Below are 14520 nucleotides of genomic sequence, written 5' to 3'. Positions count from 1 at the left end.
AACAGTTCCCTGCCCCCTTTAGTCACTTGAGTCTCCCAGTCTATGGCTAGTAAGTTGAACTCTCCCCCTAATACCTAAACATGACAGGATATTTATGCGAAATATTCCACAACTTTCCTGTCAAGTTGTTTGCATTACTGTTCCTGACGCAAGTGGTCCATAAAAGCAACAGATGACCTTGATTGATCCACTTTTAACACTTTTTTTCATCCGGAATCAGCAGTAACCTCATCTGATAGTGCCACACTGTTTTACTTCCACAAACACGCCTCCACCACTGGCGTTCAAGCAATCTTCACGATATGCATTCCAATCTGATCTTAGGATGTCATTGCTGTTAACATCTGGTTTCAGCCATGTTTCTGTCCCTCAAATTACGTGGGACCTTTCCATAGACGCGTCCACAGCTGACTAACACGAGGTGGTCATAATAAAAGCGCAGTTACTCACGGAGGTCCAGTGTGGGCTGTAACTAACGTAATGCAGTGAAACTTGGTAGATATGATAATGCGTTAATGCGGAACTGATTTACGCTGGAAAACAAATTAGTTCCAATGGCCATCAGGTGCAAATCTGGAGCTGAACACTGTTTGTATGATGGTATGACACCCACGCTGTCATTTGACAAGACTTAACGTGAGTGAACAGTAAGACTGTCGAGAGGAGAGACGTGCACGGATAGTGAAACTGTTTTATGCGAACGGCAGAAATTATAGCGCTGCTGTGAGAGAATATCGTCGACTGACATGCCTGAGGAAAGGCCCGACGTAATTCAATAGCTGACAGAAGATGATAATGAAATTGGAGAACAAGGGTGAGCTTGGTGTGGAACCTGGAAGAGGAAGGCGTCCTATCCCCATAGAAACTATTGACGAAGCGACTGTTGTTGTAACTGGCCTTGCAGCACGTGCCCCGCGTAGTGCTAGCGGTCGTTCAGTGTCACTAGGATTGTGCATCCCATGGTCAACAACATGGAAAGTTTTGCGGCCTATTTTACACTGGTACCCGTACAAGAAACAGACGGTGTAGCAACTGAAACCTCAAGATCCGGAGCAAAGTTAGGAATTGGCTCTCCGGTCTCCGGCACGGATAGCAGTTGATGACAGGTGCCGGGCAATATTCTGTGGAGTGACGACTCACGTTTTACACTACAGTGTGTAGTGAATGCAGAGAATTGCCGAATTTGACTTACTGTTAAACCAAGTATTGTGCACGAGGAGTCACTGCACTCGCTGTATGTGACTGAGTGATGTGGATTCACAAGAACTTTTACTCTCGGTCCGTTCTTTTTTGAAGGGAATACACCCTGAGGATCTGTCAGGTGACGCTTCATGTCGGTCGCCCAGTGAAAGATCTGCTTAAGGCGACCTTCCACGAACGTCTCCAGAGGTTTCCCAGCTGCAAGGCCTGCAAGATCACCTAATCCGAATCCGTATGAGTTTTGTCTCTGGGGATATCTAAAAGAACGCGTTTACCAGGGATGCTTTCGGTCTCTTACTGACGTGAAGGCCAGTATACAGTAACACGTAGCTCAGATTTCACCGGAACTGCTGTGAGAAACTATTGACTACAATGTTTTATGTCTCCAGTGCTCATAATGAACGAATTGTCTAACTGTCGGTTTAAAATAAATTCAACATTATACCTTTCTCATTTGTTTTTCCTTTCCTGCCCACGTCTTGTTCCTAATCCATTGCACACGGAAAAATTTCTATACGTCTTTGTTACATTCACAGAGCCAGTTTGCAACTGGTGGCCAGAATTGGAACTTTTTTTTTCAAAATGAATCTATTTCGCGTTAATGAGTAAGAATATTTACCAAGTTTCGCTGCCATATGATAATTATAGCCCATACCAGATCTCTGTGAGTAGTTCCACGCTAATTATAACCATCTGGCGCGATATTAATATTGTCTGCCATTACAAACGCTACTCTCTTTAACGAAGGAGAGTAGTATTCTTCCCTCTCTGATATGAGAACATATCTTATCGGGCCTGTGGAGGGATTTCCCGATCCGAAAATAACCGCATGTGCATGCCGCATGTACTCCTTTACGCTAGTAGCCAATTCCTGCTTGTACTGCACAACTGACATATTAAAGGGGTTCTGCAACTCCCCACCTGATCGCTGAACTCGAGAAATCCGATTCCAGTGTCGTCGCAGAATCGTCTGAGTCTCTAGCTTAAGGCTTTCACTCGTGATCTGTTCTGGGAACAATTTTCCATGTATCTTCACAGTGGGGTTAGCTATTTTCACAAAAGCAGCCAGCCGCCTGTATAATCCAAGGATTGCCTCTGAACCTAAGCAGCAGGCGACATTCGTGCCAGCAAGTGCCATGAATTGCAGCCAGATACTACCAATGTGTTCATTCACTGCCGTAGAAACTCTTCCACATCTCGGACGTGACATCCAAAAAGCAGAGTGAATACTGACCTTCTTTACCGTCCAGCCCAATATTTCCCTAAGGGGCTCCATCACCCACCCAAAATAGAAACTACCAATGACAAGCAATCCTTCCGTCTGTGCTTCTTAGTACTTTTCAGGAAGATCGGCCTCGGGCCCAAGAGACGAGGCATATCGTGCTGGTTCAGATATCCTTTCAGCAGGGAGCAATACCTCAATCCTATTTTTAAGGTGTAGGGGCCATGTGGACAGTACCCATTTTGTCAAATGCAATACCTTTCAGCCCTCTAATTTCCAAACTGTTATTTTATTGGGCTGCCAGTTTCGACGATATATTAGGCCATCTTCAAGCGCCCTGACCGTCGTGTAGGGAGACACCGACCTCGGCTCTGGTCAAAATAGGGACCAGCACTCAAAAAGTAGTATCTGTAGATTTTTGATACAGCGGGCACTTGAAACATCATCTGACAACTGTTTGAAGTGATCGTTGTATCAAAAACCTACAAATACCACTCTTTGAATGCTGCACCTATTTTGACTGCAACCGAAATTGGTATCTACCTTCATGTCAATCAGAAGGCCTGAAGATGGCATAGTATATCTCTGAAAGTGGTTGCCCAATAAAACAACTGTTTGGAAATTAGACAGATGGAAGGTGTTGGATCTGACATTATATACTGAACAGCCGAGGTCCTGCAACCATCTCTGAAAGGATGGACATACAAAGTACCCGTTTTCTCCTGCTCAGAGATCGGCAATTCCGCCACAGTTCACTAATCATCGTTGGGTAAGCGTCGACTGGCCAGGTCATATGAATTGGAAGGTGCTGCTACATTAGGGATCCCAGGCGACACTGTAGGCTGCAGGGATCGCAAAGCACTTGTCTCATGTGCTCAAACGCTACTGCAGCCCAGGGAAAATGCTTAAAGCAAGGTGACCATAGCCAACACAGCGTCATGCTGTTTATGGACAGTTGGTGACCCCCCTGCAGCCGCACACAACAAACCCAGTCCCTATCAATCTATAATAAGGTTTAGTCTGTACCACAGGTACTATTACTCCAAAAATAAAATCATCTCGCTTTTCAAGCCACGTCAACTCTAAGAAAATTCTCTGCTTTCGATGGGTACCTCCACCCTCGTTGTCAGGAGTAAAACTGCTGACTGCTGGGGCTGTTTCTTTTTTCTTTATTGTGATTTCATTCCCCTGCCCCATATCGGTAGGGGAGGGCTGCAGTGGCACAATCTGACACTCTTCAGCTGAGTGGCATTACAATGAAATAAAAAGAGGAAACTATATATATCAAAAGGCAGAAAAAGGGAGTCATAAAAACATAGTAAGTGGAGACAACGGGAGTGAAATATATACTGACACAGGGACGTTCATTATGGGACAGTTAATAAAAAGTCGACATAAAGGTAAAAGAATACAGTCGGCGATTTGTGGGGCACTTGAAATACACTGGAGTGTATTTCGGCCACAGTTTGAAAACACACAGAACGAGGGACACATAAAAAACTACTGTAAGTGATGGATCACACACGAAGAATAAAAACTGCCGGGAGAGATCTGCCAAGGGACAAGAGACCTGAGAGGTCGGAAAAAGAGAGAGGAGGAAGGGGCAGTGAGGGAGGGCGGTTGGAGGGGGTGGGAGCACACCAGAGGCAGGAGATGGGTGGGGTGGGAGATGAAGAGGGAAGACAAGTCGTGAGGGAGTGCGTAGACAAGGAAGGGGGTTATGGGAAAGAGAGGGGAGTGCAGGAGGGAGGAAAACCGCTCAGGGGAAGGGAGGAGGAGGGGAAATGGAGCCCTGAGGAGTAGGAGGGGGAAGGTTAGGCTAGAGTTGGTAGGAGGGGTAGAGATCAGGGTGAAGCTCATCATCCGGGGGGGGGGGGGGATAGGTACTTGAAGTTGTGTTGGGAAAGGAGGTGGAGTGTGTGAAGGTGGGGAAAAGATGGGACACAATGGTAAAGGTGTAGCCACAGACTGGTGGTAGAGAGGATAGATTACACCAGGGGGAGGGGGAGAGATGGAGTTCGCAGGCGATGACAGGGTGTGGATGTGTTTGAGGAAATGCATTGTCCATGGGCGACAGGGGTCGCCAAAGTGGGGAAACAGACCTACTATGGGCGGCGGCATCGGCAGCAGTAGACGGCCGTGGCAAGCGGCGACGGGGGAGGGGGGAGCTCTTCCAAAAATGTCGATTTCACCCTTGGAGTAGCCCAAGCGGAAGTATTTTCCGATTTGGAAGTTGTGGGACTGCAACCCAACGGATGGTCGAGGCTGGCACGATTTCCCGCTTATATACTTTCATTTACGGGTGCTGGCACCAATGAGAGAGGGCCGAAACGACGCGTGCGCGAAGGGTGGTTTGGGCAGCTCTTAGCATTCCGGTCCGCTGCGGGACCGAGTGACGTCAGTTGGTGCGAGGGGCCGGCGACACGTCTGAAACTGCCGCTCCCTCCTCTCTGCAAGCATTAAGCATGCGTCGTTGCTTCCTATCGGCATCAAAAGCCCGCCCCACGCCCTACTCAATGTGTCTCTGTTAACATTGTTGCTGTTCGTTCTAATCTCAGCTGCCTCTTTTATAACAGAATCCCAGCACGTTGACGCCTGATCCAAGGCTTTCGGGTTCTCATACTGTATTTTGTGTCCGTTTTCGAGATAGTGCTCACAAGTTGTCTGGCCTATATAGATGCTGCCACACTCGCAGGGGACATCATACACACCAGGCACATGAAGAGCTATGGAATTCTTAATAGGACTACATATCTCGTATTTTGGGTGTGGGCCTGAACGCTAGTCTCAATCCACGTCTCTGAAGTACATGTCCTAACTTGCTGCTCGTTGTGCCACAGCATGTCAGGAAATTCACCAGCTGGGCTTCTTCTACCAATTCCCAAGGTGTCCTTCTTTGGTGACACCTGAAAGCGTTTGCAGTTTCTCTTTTGCTGCAAGCATTCTCTCTGAACACGAGTCTCAAGTGCTGCAATTCAGATTGTAGTGGTTCGTAGACAGAAATAACTTTGGCTCTGTGTATTAACATATTTAGGATCGCTTTCTTGTGTACAGGGTGGTGAAAACAATCGGCGTTCAAATATCGATCAGTGTGGGTCGGTTTCCTGTACACTGAATGATCAATCCAGCCTCCTGTCTTGTGCTCAACTAAAACATCTAAGAACGGTAACTTGCCACCCTTTTCCATCTGGATGGTAAATTCAGTGTTGTGATGGACACAATTTATGTGATCCAGGAACTGCTGCAGTGTATTTGCACTGTGAGACCTTATCAGGAAAGTGTCGTCGACGTATACCTAAGGAAGCAAGATGGTCGCAGCACCGTAGAGTTCAGAGCCTGCTCCTCAAAGTGCTCCATGAAGATATTAGTTACTGCAGGAGACAGTGGTGAGCCCATTGCTGTGGCATCAGTGACTTCATAATATTCGTCGCGGGACAAGAAGGACGTTGTCGTTTGAACATGATGGAGCAACTTGAGGATCCCAGGTGGAAAACTAAAGAGTTTTCTCATCGGTCAATCCCTATGTTCTGTTGAGGAGTTGCTTGAAAAATTAAGCTGATTCATATGTTAGCATATTGACTGCGTTTACTCAAACTTATACCTTAACTTTTTTGCGTTCATAAACATTTTATTTTATCTGTTATTACTTTTATGTTTTAATTACATGTACTGAGACGTTCCATGACCCTGGAGATTTGCTTCTCAATTTGGTCCTACGGAACTAGACGTGTAAATAAATTAATAAATGGACAAGGACGGCAAGTTACCGTTCTTACACGTTTTAGTTGAGGGGAAGGCAGGGATCGGCTTGGTCATAGTGTGTACAAGAAACTTACGCACATTAATAGATATTTGAACGCCAGTAGTTTTCACCATCCTGTACACCTGGAAACGTTAATACACAGAACCAAAATTATTTCTGACGGCGACTACCCACAGTCTGAATTGCAGCACTTGAGACACGTGTTCAGAGAGAATGGTTATAGCAAAACAGACATTGGAAACGCTTTCAGGTGTCAAAGAAGAAGGACGCCTTCAGAATCGGCAGAAGAAGCCAAACCGGCGGCTTTCCTGAGATACTATGGCACAACGAGCAGCAGGCTAGGACATGTACTGCAGAGACATGGATTGAGACTATTGTTGCAGCCAACCCCCAAGATACGAGATATGTAGTCCTATTAAGGAGTGTGGCAGCATCTACATAAGCCAGACAACTTGCATAATTGCAGAGTGTTGTACCGTGCACAAGAGATATTAAGCAAAGGGAGCTCGAAAAGTCGGCCATAGCTGAGCACTGCCACGAAAACGGACACAAAATACAGTTTGAGAACCCGAAAGTCTTGGTTCATACATCGACGTACTGGGATTCTGTTATAAAAGAGGCAGCTGAGATTAGAACGAACAGCAACAAGTTTAACTGAGACCAGGGGTACACACCGAGCAGGGCGTGGGGGCGGGCTTTTGATGTCGAAAGGAAGCAACGACGGATGCTTAACGCTTGCAGGAAGGCGTGAGCGGCAGTTTCAAACGTGGCGCCGGCCGCCCGTGCGAACTGACGTCACTCGGTCCCGCGGCGGTCCGGAGCTGCTATGAGGTGCACAACTCTCTTTCCGCACATGCGTTGTTTCGGCCCTCTCTGGTTGGTGCCAGTGCCGATAATCGAAAGTTGTTGTTGTTGTTGTGGTCTTCAGTCCTGAGACTGGTTTGATGAAGCTCTCCATGCTACCCTATCCTGTGCAAGTTTCTTCATCTCCCAGTACCTACCGCAACCTACAGCCTTCTGAATCTGCTTAGAGTATTCATCTCTTGGTCTCCCTCTACGATTTTTACCCTCCACGCTGCCCTCCAATGCTAAATTTGTGATCCCTTGATGCCTCAGAATATGTCCAACCAACCGGTCTCTTCTTCTCGTCAAGTTGTGCCACAAACTCCTCTTCTCCCCAATTCTGTTCAATACCTCCTCATTAGTTATGTGATCTACCCATCTAAACTTCAGCATTCTTCTGTAGCACCACATTTCGAAAGCTTCTATTCTCTTCCTGTCCAAATTATTTATTGTCCATGTTTCACATCCACACATGGCTACACTCGATACAAATACTTTCAGAAACGACTTCCTGACACTTAAATCTATACTCGATGTTAACAAATTTCTCATCTTCAGAAACGCTTTCCTTGCCATTGCCAGTCTACATTTTATATCTTCTCTACTTCGACCATCATCAGTTATTTTGCTCCCAAATAGCAAAACTCCTTTACTACTTTAAGTGTCTCATTTCCTAATCTAATTCCCTCAGCATCACCCGACTTAATAATCGAAAGTATGTAAGCGGAAAATGGTGCCAGCCCTGGCGCAAGGAATGTCCTCTCTTCTTTCTCACTGCCCTTCCACCCTGTACAACACCATCCTCTCCAATTGCTTTTACCCCGACCTATGGAATACCCCATGTATCCTCTTGCTCGATAAACCCAGCAATCCCCCTTCCGACCCCTCCTCCTATCGCCCCACATGCCACACCTCCGTGTTCATTAAGGTTTTAGAGGCCATCATTTACCGCCGTATACATCACCACCTAACTCAACATTACTTCCTCCCTCTTACCCAGTGTGCTTTCTGGGCCTACCTCTCCGCCGACCAGATCCTTAATCTTACCTTTCTCCTCTCCCTCCAACGTAACTCTCGTCGCTCTGCTGTTTTTGTTTCCCTTGACCTGCAAAATGCCTATGACCATGTATGGCATTCTAGGCTCCTTTTCAAGCTTCATACTTACGCCCTTTCTCTCAAATTCATCTGTCTCATTGCGTCTTTTCTCTTCCACTGTCCTTCCTATATCTCCATTCATAATACCAGTTCCTGTACCCTACCCCAGGTCTGCCCAGGTATTCAATCTTTTTCCTCTCCTGTACCTCCTGTACACTGCTGATATGCCCTAACCACCCACCACCCATGCATCTCCTTCAATATGCTAATGACACCGTCTTCCATGTTCTCTGTCTTACCCTTAAACGGTCCCAGCGCTCACCCCAGTCCCACCTAAACTAGTTTACCGCTTGGTGCAACCAGTGGCTCCTTCAGATCCATCCTTCCAAAACCCAAGCTATCATTATAGGACATACCATCCCAACCTTTGAGCTCTGTGATTTCTACCTCACCATTTATGACTGTCCTATTCTCCTTGCTCCCACCTCGAAATATCTTGGCCTCACCCTTGGCCATCAACTCACCTGGAGTCCCCATATCTTTACCATCCAACACAAACCCGCAATAGACTCTGCATCCTGAAACTCCTGTCTGGCTGCACGTGGGGATAGCATCCTTCCACCATCCTTCATACCTACATATCCTTGACCCATCCCATCCTTTGTTATGCTAGAGTCAGCTGAATCTCTGCTACTAAATTCTATAAAGCCCTCCAAGTCCCTGAACACCATGAACTCCAACTCGAATTCTGTACCCATCTCCCATCCCTAACGACGAACCTCTATGACCTCATCCCTTTCCCACTTCTCCTCCTTTTCCCTGAACACATCCATATCCTCTACACCAACTACAGGTTCGATACCGCTCACCCCCTACTGTCCCCTTTTCTCTTCACTTCCTACCGGGTGCCACGCCTCTACAAACATGTCCCACTATCTCTATCTCCACACGCTCTGCCTCCTGTCCCAAAGAAACTTCGAGCGCCTGCCCATCCCAGATGATGTGCTTCAGACCGATATTTATCCTTCCTTTCAACTCTGATACCCCTCTTTCTCTCCCCCTGTCCATAGGGCTCCCTCTCCTTCCCATACCCCTCAGCTTTTTCCTTCCTCCTAGCCCTCTGTCCTTCTCACTTCTCCTTTCCCAGTCCTTGCGCTCCTCCCTGGGCTCCTCCCTGCCCCGTCCTCCTCATCTCCTGCACCTTGGTGTGCTACAGGTTTCCCCCTTACATCCCTTCCTGCCGCCCCTCCTCTGCCAACCCCCTTCTCTCTTCCCTCTGTCCCTGGTCTTGGACCTCCCCTCCTTTAGCAGGTCCTTCCAACTTAAATCCAGTTAATCACTATAGTGTATGGGTGTTCCCCTTATATGTTCCATATGTAAACGTGCAGTGTCAAACTACCCCCTTTTTTTTATTAAAACTCCACTTGTTTCCCATTCGCATGTGTAAACTTCTTCTTTTATCCTCGTATTTTATGAATGTACCGCTCTCCTGTGATGTTCTATGTAGTGTCTTGGCTGAAGAGGGTGATTTGTGATGCTGCCAGCTCACATGGTAAAAGAAAACCAGCCCCAGAAGCCAGTAGTTTTGCTTCTGACGACGATGGCGGAGCTAGCCATCAAAAGCTTGCGAATATTATTCAAACTGACATGGCTTGAAAACCGAGAAGATTTTATTCAGACATTCCCCGCGAAAGGCTCCGAGGACACTATTGCTCCAACCCAATGAGTCGCTGGCTACAATCTAATTTCTTCGTCTACGCTACTTCTCTGGTTTTTTTTTGTTTTTTTTTTTTTACTACGCTCTCAAGTCGGAAGTCGGCTCACTCAATGCAAATTCGCTAAAATTTACCCACAAACTTAGACTAAGTTAATATACGCTAGTCAACAAAGTAAAGTTGACAAAAACTTCACCATTTCACTCCTTCACAGAAGTACACAGGGGAAGAAAAGCTAAGTAAATCCTGTGAAGGAACACGAACAGCTGGCTGGCGTCTACGCTCGTCAGCGGCTGTGACTGCACTGACTATGCGTGTATTCTGCTCAACGGCCTTCCTCTGGAAGATTCTAGACGCTAGTGCGTCACCCATATAAGTCAAATACCCTTCCAACCTCCTCAATCAGCAGTTTTACTGTTGAAGAAGCCGGAGAAAGCTGTCGAAAAGTCGAGAATTTCATTTGAAATGACACGTCTTGGAAACCAAAATGTTCTAATGTGTGTCAGTTTTTAAGGGACCAAACTGCAGAGGTCATCGGTTCCTACACTTACACACTGCTTAAAGTAACTTTAACTAAGCTATGCTAAGAACAACACACGTACCCCTGCCCGAGGGAGGACTCGAACCTCCGGTGGGAGGAGCCTCGCAGTTAGTGACACGGCGTCTCTAATCGCGCGGCCACTCCGCGCATCTAGGAAACCAAGAGAATTTTATTGAACCATTACAGTACTTGAGAGTTGCTGATTTCCGGTACACGAAGCTACGCTAGGAACTCGTTCACTGCATTTCTCGTCTACAGACAGGCAACATTTTGAGTGCAGTCAGTGTATCTATCTGCGAGTGAAGGCCTCTTCTTTAGGTAAAAAGTTGGGTATAGCGTTCTTTCAACAGTACAGTACGAGTCAATTTTAGCACATTTGCATTGTGTGAGTCGAATTCCTAGTGTAGCTTCTTCTTCCGTAAGCACAAATGTCACCTGAGTCCGTTTTAGTCTTGTGACTGTTGAAACGAATTCTCACAGTGGAATGTAGCCACATGGTAGTTCAGTTTACTGAAGTTGTATTAATCATCTCTTCAGAATCGAGATTGAGGGGTGTCTACAAAATTAGCATTTCATTCGGCTATGACGTCTTCGTTGAACTCAAGTTTTCCGCGGAAAATAAATTTTGAGGCGGAAATGGAACTGTCTATTCTACGGAGAAAGATAATTATTTCCTGGTATTGCTTTTGGCAGCCTGGCTACTTGCAACATTGTAAATAAAAGTACGTAAACCTTACCCATAAAACTGCATGTGTTTGTGACTGCAGACGCAACACTGTTGCCACTCAGCAATGCTGCGTTCCTTTTTGAACTTAAATAAATGTCGTCTGACCAGGGCCTTCCATCGGGTAGACCGTTCGCCGGGTGCAGGTATTTCGATTTGACGCCACTTCAGCGACTTGCGTCGATTGTGATGAAATGATGATGATTAGGACAACACAACACCCAGTCCCTGAGCGGAGAAAAATCTCCGGCCCAGCCGAGAATCGAACCCGGGACTTTAGGATGGACATTCTGTCGCGCTGACCACATTTTTTTTTTTTTGCAGACGCTCTATCCATTTTTTTTTTTTTAACAGGTAGTGGGCTGGCGGAGGCAAGGCGGGCAGGGGTCGCGACCCGAGGCCTGTCCACGATGTCTCCCCCCTCCCATCCTGGGGATGTGAAGTGGTACAGAGGATGCAGTTGGTGTATTATTGTGATTTCTTAAAATTTTATTTATTCATTTATTTATTTTTAATTTTTTTTAAATTTTTTTCATTTTTTCGTTTTTAAAATTTTTTTTGAACAGTAAGGAACTGAAAACTAGTAAGTGCACTCTTTGCGTCAAGTTGGGGACGCACATAACTAAAACCATGCTAATAGTTGTAGAAAAATGCATAAAGAAATAGAGCAAAGTGCGGGGCGAAGGAAACCATGAAACAAAACTGAAGGGTGGAATCCTTACCACCATTAACCAGTGCTACATCTTGCACCGGATGGGAAAACTAAAACTGCGAAGACCTTTTCGCACCGGGGACAAAAAGAGGAAACAGAGCAAACACTGTTACAGAGTGTGAGGGTTCACAACGAAACTCTGTATCTGCTGTATCATCCAGGTATGACTTCTCGTAATGATGAAAGTAGATCCCACGTTGTACCGTGTAGCGTTCTATCATCATATTGTAACTTTAGCTTCTCTTACCCGTGATGTTCCAGCTACGTGGAGGGTCGTGGGACGCACTCCACAAAAAATTGGAAAATATTGTCGATACTTTGGGTTACGGAGGATCTTGCAATGTCGTTCCTGCAAATAGTTCCAAAAGTCTAAAGTGTCCTTAGTGCCGTCTTGAAACAAGTAATGCACTGCATGTCCTCGAAGCCACGTCATTGCATTAGTTTTAGTGCGTGGGTAATACGTTTCATCCGGGAATAAGATAGTCGTGGGGTCGATATGATTCGGCGTTACACGAAGGAAGTAGGCTGACATTTGCCTCACTAAGTGCCACACTGCCGCAGACTCGCCACAGCTAAGACGGTGTTCATCGTTGTCTTGAACGCCACAGCTCGTGCACGTGGGTGAGTCTACCATGTGGATCGCATGTAGCCTTGATCTGGTCACCAGCTTACCGTTGACAGTGATATACCACATCGCCGTAACGTCAGTGTCCAGTGTTACGTGGTGAATTGTCCTCCACACTATTCGCCAGTTGACGGTCGGGTGCTTCCTCTCCACGACGTTATCGGGTCGTCCACGTTGCAGGACCCTATAAACCGTCTTTACCGTCGCCAGTTGAGTCGCTGGTAAGGCAAGTCGAACGTAACTGAGTTCGAGGTAAAAGACACCGATGTAGAAGAGCGAGGAGGGGACGTGGTGTATCGGCACAGGCGGCAACAGGGAGGGCGGTGCTAGTTCTTCTATTAACAAACTGGTCAGACTGTCCGGAAGGCGGTGCCATAGTTTGACTAATGTGCTCACAAATAGGGCGACCGCTCTGTCATAAACGTGATAAAGGCCAAGCCCTCCCCGATCCGGGGGAAGGGTGAGAGTCTCATATTTGATCTTGAAAAGCATTCCTGAACTCACAAAGGACCCAAAAGCCGCAAGTATACGGCGAGCTAACATCACCGGTATAGGTAATATCTGGGCGATGTGCGGAATGCGTGACGCTAAATGTGTGTTAACATACTGGGTCCGTTGGACGATGTCCAGGGCTCGTAGGCGGTTGTTGGCAATTCCAGTCCGAACATTCCATAAAAGCCGTCGAAAGTTGTGAGCAGCGGTCCGTCGTATATCGTCTGTAAAATCATTGCCGAGACATTTCAAACTATCTCTGAGCTGTAAGGGGGTGACACTGTTCTCAGACAATCCGACTCCGATGTTCATCGCCACAGATTTTGCGACGTTGATACGACTACCAGTGGCCATGTCATATTTCGTTATCCAATTTAGTGCGCTAGCGGTGTCGTCACCGTTGCGGATGACAATCACCAGGTCGTCAGCGTACGCTTTACACCAGAAAGTGTGGCCTCGTAACGTCATACCCGTTAGTCGTTGGTGCAGGCCGCAGAGGAAAGGTTCCATGGCCACAGCGTAAAGTAAAGTGGACAGAGGGCAGCCTTGGCGTATCGATCGAGAAATGGTGAGGGGCTGCGAAGGTCGGCCGTTGACGATCACCTTGGACGTCGCGCCACGGAGTAGTCGCATGACGACAGTGACGAATGGCTGTGGGTACCGCATATGTTGGAGGACCGCTTCCAAATAGTCGTGGTCCACTCGGTTGAAAGCTTGACTAAAATCGATTGCCGCCAGTGCACCCTTCAGACGATATGCCCAAGCCAGTGAGATCAAGTCACGATATTCACTGAGTGCTGTTTGAATGTTATTGTCGCCTCCTAATGACGTTTGATCGGGTGAGATAACATTTCGTAGGGTCTGGCGTATCCGCGCCGCCAACAGTCAAGAAAAGATCTTAAAGTCGCAGTTCAATAGCGTCAACGGGCGGTAGTCCTGCAGTCGTGAGCCACCGGACGGTTTGTGAATAGGAATAATCATCCCTTCCACAAGGGCCGCAGGGAGCGGCACGTCCGGGGATAGGAGTTCGCGACAGATGTCCGTCCATCGGGAGGCTAATAAATATTGAAAAGTCCGGTAAAATTCCAAGGGGAGGCCATCAGGACCCGGAGACTTGTTGACAGCTCCTTTTCTAATGGCGTCGATCACTTCTTCATCTGTAATTTCTTCCATCAAGGCTGCTTCCATTGCCGGGGTGACGGTGCCGTAAATCGTCTGAGAGACGTCCTCCAGTGCTGTCGGATCAGGGGTCTGAGCGGAATAGAGTTGGGAATAATGATTGTAGAACGCTGTGTTTATGTCTTGTTGCGTGGTGAGGCGATGACCGTCCTCCGTGTCGATGAAGCGTATCAGCGCTCGTTGGCGTCGTTTACGTTCACGAAGGACGTGGAACATTGACGGGTGTTCGCTAGGTATCCGATCCTGCGTCCTCGAGCGGATGACTACCCCCTCTAGGTGGCGTCACATATGAGCGAGGATCTGAGCCTTAGCACGGTGGACCGCCGTTTTTCGTTCCGGAGACGGCGCCATAGCATCGCAGTCGCGCAGGACCCGGAAGTAAAAGTCGAGTGTATGCCTTCGCCAAGTA

The sequence above is a fragment of the Schistocerca piceifrons genome, chromosome X (genome assembly GCF_021461385.2).
Source record: "Schistocerca piceifrons isolate TAMUIC-IGC-003096 chromosome X, iqSchPice1.1, whole genome shotgun sequence".
Classification (NCBI taxonomy): Eukaryota; Metazoa; Arthropoda; class Insecta; order Orthoptera; family Acrididae; genus Schistocerca; species Schistocerca piceifrons.
The sequence above is the reverse complement of the archived record's forward strand: the minus strand, read 5'-3'. Positions refer to the sequence as shown.